Genomic DNA, 7,280 nt, shown 5'->3' with positions numbered 1-7,280 from the left:
GATGTATAACGCGTTATAAGTACTGATAGATATTATGATATGATTAATTTGGAATTTATTATAGGTACTATTATAGGTCAATTTTTTTTTAATACCATAGATAAGTATATATATGTCTAATACATAGACTGATATACCGTCTCCGCTCAGAATCGTTTTTCTTATACAGTGATATTATATCATTGAATTCAAATTTAATTCTATCCATTATACAGTGTCCCACTTGTAACCTGCTGTACAGCAGAGCGACATCCACTTACCCACCTTTTTTATTTTCAGTGTTAAAAAATAAAAATAATTTTTTGTATAATATATATGTAACGCTAGTGACTATAAATTACATATATAAAAAAAATTTTAAATATTAATTAGAACAAAAATTATTACAAAAGTCAGTTCTATCTGTTTCTGCATCCTGTATAAAATTACTTTATTCACAATATTATCATCATAATATATACTAAGTACTTAGTAATATCATAGCTCATAATAATTTTTCTTATACAATGATAATAATATATAATTTAATTCAAATTTAACACAAATTAAAATGACTATAAAAATAAACTGTGCTTATGTATTTTTTAGATATTTTGGTAACAGAATTAACTATTTACGTGGAATCTTGTTTTACATTTTTAATCCTTAGATATAAAAGTTGAACATTTTATAAATTTTTAACTACAAAATAATTATTCAATTTTAAATTTGATAAATTTTGTCAACATTTTAACTTCAAATGCTTATTAAAAAAAATTGTGCCTATGTATTTTAAATATTTTTCAACTGCTATTCTAACAATGTATCAGGAGCCCTGTATTAATTTTTTTAATTTTTTGGCCCAACAGATAAAACTTTATTGATATTTATAGAAAAAGAAAAAATTAAAAAAAAATGGAAACTGAAAATGTCCGTAAAGAGCTCAAAATAAGTCAAAATATTTGGAAAATGTAATGATGTATAGAAAATGCAAATATAAACATTCAGTCAAAATTTCATGTACCTACGGTCATTTGTTTAAGAGTTGCACCAAAAACCAAAATCAATTTTCTCAAAAACATATTTTACTTAAAAATTCCCGTTTTCTCTTAATTTTTCTTTTGTTTTGACCTCCCAAAGTACCAACTAGATTCACTTTCCTATCAGAAAAGATACTGTTGAAGAAAATCTAAGCATTTTTACTGTCCTAAAAGGTGATGACAGACACAAAAAAAAAATAAAAAAAAATAAAAAAATACACATCATTGTAAAATTAATACATTTATAGTTTCACTCAGAATCTAATATTTTACATTAAATTGAATGACATTTTTTAATAATTAGATTAAAACCATTGGTAAATAATTAGGTACCTACATTTTATGCAAATACAATTATTAAGATTATTTTACATTTATATAGGTTATGATAGAAGAGGATGATTCTTATAATGTAGATACTGATTTGGCAACAATAATAATAAGTGATGAATTATAATTATTACCTATTTCATATGTTTGTTAACATTATTTCATTCTGATATAAATTAAAAATAATAAGTTAGATATTTCTAAGTTTCAATTTTAAATTTAATTTAAACTAAAAATTGAAACATAAGGTAATAAAGAAATTATAAATTTATAGCATGTAACTAAAAATAACTTAATAGTTAATAGTTAACAAATATTTTGAGTTTCAAATTCTAGTCGGCAATTTTAAAGATTACGCCCCCCCCATGATTTTTTTTTAGATCGTCCCTGACCACCATTGGAACTATTAGGCAACTTATTTAAATCAGCTTACTTTTTATCATTTTAATTTTGTATGTATAAAAGTTAAATTATAACTATGTACCTAAATACATATATTTTTCTCAAAAATATATTGATAATATATTTATTTTTATTGAGGCGTTTACAAAAACATAAATATAAATTTAAATTATAAATATTCGATTCTTTGAAACATTTAAAAAAAACTAGAACGGAGGTCCGTACACAGTGCTTTTCTTGTTTCCTCATATTTAAGGCATTCGATGATGATGTATTAGTTTATAGTGTATTGAGTATTCAATTATTATACATGTCTCATATTGGGGAATCGGAAATTATTTACATACAATAATTTTAAATTGTTTACTTTTATCTTAGTAGAGGACAGCTTTTTCTATCAGTAAAAATCTAAAATGTTTGAACGACATTTACACATAATGATCAGTGGCGTGCTCACGGGAGTCATGGGGGTCATGGGGTTCAACCCATTGACCGTATTATTTTTATTTTTTATTATAAAACAAATAATGCATCTTTATAATGTACTTGTCGAATTATATTATCATAAAATTTCCCGATTCGTATTTTATCGTTAAATGCTTCCAACTTCGAATATGTATGTACACTGCCCCGCAGTTGCCGAAACTTTTAAATTTTAATGTACTTTTAATAGGTACTCAAAATATAAATTTGTTTTTTAGGCTTTCAGTTTTTATTTTCTGAAACTTATTCAGAAAACTTTGATGAACTTGTTGAATTTTACCTCGATGCTGATAAGCTAACAGTTAAAAGCTTAAAGCTGAACTACATATATGGTATACCAAACTTAATAAGCATGTAAAATATCCAAAAAATTGTTTAGAAGCGTTGAGACAGTGTTATAAAGAAATATTTCCCAATAAACATTTTCTATTAAAAATACTATGCACTTTACCTGTTTCTACATCCACCCCCGAGAGAACTTTTTCTTGTCTCAAAAGATTCAACGTCTTATCAACGAAACACAATGACTGAGGTATTTTCTGGGTATTAAAATAAAAATTTACATCAATCTTTTTAACATTTTTTTGGTTTTAGACTCGACTTAATGGCTTAGCTATGTTAGCTGCTCATAAAGATATTCCACTAACAGCAGAAGAAGTTTTAAATGAATTGAGCAAAAAATCAAGAAAACTAGATTTTGTTCTTTAATTTTAGTTTATTTCTATATTAGTATAATAGTTTCTATATTAGCAATATAATATTTAAATCTATAAATAATTAAATTTGTTGTTGATTAAGAAAAAAAAATAGTCGTTAGGTAAAAGACTAGCTCCTTAAATTTTACTTGGGAACCCCTCCCCCCCCCCCCACACACACACACACACACATACATTTTCTGAGCACGCCCCTGATAATGATAACTATTATTTTTATTTTACTATATATTATAGAGCAAGAAGAGCAAGAAGAGATTCGCAAGCAACATTATATAATGAAAAATGTGTAAGACTGTAAGAGCTAAAAACAATGGCTCTTGATCATAGAGGGTTCGGTGAAAACACATTACACACAATTGATTGGTAGATTGTAATGATATATCGAATGTAATAAAATGTAAATCGAGATAATAACATCATAGAATGATGTAATATTTTATTTTATTTGAAACAATTTTGTCGATGATTAACCACGGATATCCAATGAGCCTTTACGTTTTCGTATAAAAATAGCTTTTAACTATATTAATCAGATATAGTTACCTAATTAGTAATTTATACAAAAATGTTTATGTATACACGATTTATAGTAGAAAAAATGATTTGATTTGATTAAGCTATTTACAGACATTTAACATTTTCGTTATTTTTTCTACAAGTAGGCACTTACACATGAAAATAGTTTGAAAATGTAATACAAGATTCTTCCTAAGTTTTTTTACTATTTAAAAATATTAAGGATACCGAGGCACTGTAATTTTTTATAAGCATTTGAAGTTCAAATAAGATATTTAAATAAAGAATAACGATTTCAGTTATTTTGTTGTAGGTAATTCAAAAATATTTTCCGCAAGATTTGAAATTTTGAGTTTTGAGATATATAATTTTTTAAATTTTATACCCACAATGAAATTTTCAAAACATCTAGATTACTGTTATGGTATTGCCTGTTTATACCACGAACCTATTTATACCGTTCTTCTATCTATGATATATATTATATATATTATATATGGTATATATTGACTCAAAATATAATAACAATAATAATATAATATAAATATATCATACTATATAATAAGAATTAAATATTTAACATAATAAATGCAATGTTTTTGGAAAAAAATAATTCAACCTACTGTACATAATAAAAAAATAAATTGATAATAACAATATACATACATTTATTATGAAATATCTATAAAAGAAGGTACATATTAAGCTGTCACACTGTCTATATCCACTCAGAATCGTTTTTCGTAGACAATGATTTATCATTGAAAACAAATTTACACTTACATTACAGTCACTTATTTAATTACGAAATAAACTCAACACCTACTGTACAGCAGGGTGTTCCCTACTTTCCTAACAATTTGTGTTAGTTTTTCTAATTATTACTAAGTAATAGGTAACCTATTGATACTGATGTTTTTCGATTTTGAATCCCCCTCTTTTAAATTACGAACTAAATACCGGAAATCTATCGGAAACCACCAGAAAAAGTGAATATTAAAGAAATTTATCTGCCAATATATATTTTTAATTACCTATATTTTAAACTTTATTATGTAGGTACTAACATACTGTAACCTGTAGGTAATAAGTATTACATAAGTACATTAAAAAAAATTACGTAACACTACAAATATATAGTTCATACAGTTATCTCTAATTAATACACTTAATTAATTTCGATGAATATAATTTAGAATTTTAAATATATTATATGTGCATGCAATATTTACGGTTGTTAAAAAATAAAGTAATAGGTAGGTACTGTGAAACAGCTTCCATCATATTACAACGTCTCATTGGCTACAAAAAAAAAAAAAAAATTGCTATTATATAAAATTTCGTTAGGTAAGTAGAGTTACATCAATTTGGTTCTAATTTGGGTTGGTTCACGAAAACTTTTTGTTTAGCAGAAATGTTTTTGTTCGCTATATATAATCGTTTAATCTAAAACATTATAATATAGGTAATTGATTCAATAAATAATAAATATAATATGTAACAACAAACTAAAAAATAAATATCCATACACACTTACACTAAATTGCATTTGATTATGTAGGTAATTAATGTAGGTGATCAATGTCAAATGGTAATGTTTGATAGAGTCCAACGATTATCCAAAAATTTTCAACAAAAGCAGACAGCAATATGTATGGAAAACTGCAGTCCAATTTTTAACATACATTTCCCCGTTTTAACTAGAATGATTTCAGTTTAATGAGTAATGACTAATATAACATTTTAACTATTTATACTTTAGAGTTTAGAGTTTAGATACCTAAAATGTTCAGTAATTTTCGGCATATTTCAAGGTAATTATTATTATTATTTTTTTTTTTATTGAAATCTACTACGCTTTAAAGATTCATTGTTTTGGTTAATATACTTTAAAATTTAAGATAAATCAATAAGTATTATGTTATATGAATGATATCAATCAGCTGTCTTTTATAATTTTGTTTTATTTAAAGACTTAAAAGTTAAAACCGAAAAGTTTAAAAGCTACAAAGAAATGTACTAATTTCAATAATTGAAATATTATTTAATTATATTATTATAATATTGTGCTGTATTGTTTATATCTTTTTTCTATCATAATATTTTTTATTGCAATATTGTAAACTAGGTAATTTAAATATTGTTTAATATGTATTATTTATTATTGTGCAAATATATTATTACTATTACTAAAAAAATATACAACGTTATTTAAAATAGGTATTATTAGATATCTTAAAAATCTACATGATCATTTTTATTGTTCAAAAAGATTTGAGATTATAATTATTGTAAAAAAGTTTGTATAAAGCTACACAACGTCTGTAAAAAGTAAAGCCATATTAAGATTCCATCTCTACAATTATGCTGGGAACACTATAATTATTATATTATACTATTACCTGTATCATCATAATTTATATTCGTACACATCAATAATTTGTCCTTGTAATAGTTAACAATTAAATTGATTTAGGTCAGTAGTCTATGTGCACCCACTTTGAACTTATATAATATAATATATTATATTACTTATGACTTATGGCTTAACACAACTTTTCTTTTTAAACACTGGGTACAATTATTATAAATTACGAAATCGTTCATATGTTTAAGTTAAATATTGTTTTACAATTTGCATTATAATTAATTATAAGAAATAAAAAAGATATTAATTACCTACGAATATTTTTTTTTTTTTTTTAAATAACCCGAAGGTTTTTTTATTATAGCGATGTAATGATCTTTAACAATACATTTAAGAAGTATACATAAATATTAATAAATTAATGAATAAATATTTAGTAAATATATACAAAAATAAACATGTTTGGGTTATGACTCCCAATGGTGAGGTCCCAGCCTTAGTCTAATAATTTAAACTAAGTCATATGGTCTTCGGCGTTTGAGAGCCTTAAGTCTTAAAAGTTATCAAGTAGTTGAATTGCTGCTGGATTGGTGTGTTTATCTAGTCATTTCTCATGTTTTCTGGCAAACTTGGTAATCTCGTCCTGGACCAGGATCGAGCTCCTGTTTACGCTGTATACTGTATACTGTAAACGCCCATTGGCGTTCCATGTAATGATTCTAAGTGTATAGCTCATTTCTTTTTCTGTTTGGTGTTTTTGGATTTAGTATGTTTTGTTTCTAACTTGTCCATTCCCGCTGTAATATTTACTAGTGTTTGTGTTACATTAGTTAACGCAACTAAAATATCATTAAGTCTTGGATCATTATTTTCCTTAATTTTTTTGTATTGACATTTGTGGTACAGATTGGTTATCTCTTGAAGCACGCTTACGAATATGGTACGGAAAAAATTTTAAAACACTGAAATTTAGCTGATGGGTGGGGCTGGGTTGACAGCGTTATTAAATATTTGCGATTTTCGCCGAAAGATGATAGTACAAATTTTGAAAATGTTCGTACAAATTCATACAAATTACGTACTAAAAGATAATGATCGTAAAAATTCATACAAATTACGTACTAAAATATGGCACTGTAAAATGTCTACAACACTAAAAAATTTGCCAAGGTGTGGGGTTGGGGTGATGGTGTTTTTTAAGTATTTGATATTGCAGCCGAACGATAATCGTACAAATTTTAAAAATGGTCGTACAAATTCATACAAAATACGTACTAAATTATGGTGTAGTTGTGATTATGAATTTATAATTTTTAACATTTGGTGGGGCTGAAATCATACCATCTCAGCCCCACACATTATTTTTGTTCGATAATGAGAAAACCAAGACCGTACAAATTTTGATAATGATCGTAAAAATTCATACAAAGTACGTACAAAATATTG

Source organism: Acyrthosiphon pisum, chromosome A1, assembly GCF_005508785.2.
Source record: "Acyrthosiphon pisum isolate AL4f chromosome A1, pea_aphid_22Mar2018_4r6ur, whole genome shotgun sequence".
Classification (NCBI taxonomy): Eukaryota; Metazoa; Arthropoda; class Insecta; order Hemiptera; family Aphididae; genus Acyrthosiphon; species Acyrthosiphon pisum.
This window is presented reverse-complemented; position numbering follows the sequence as displayed.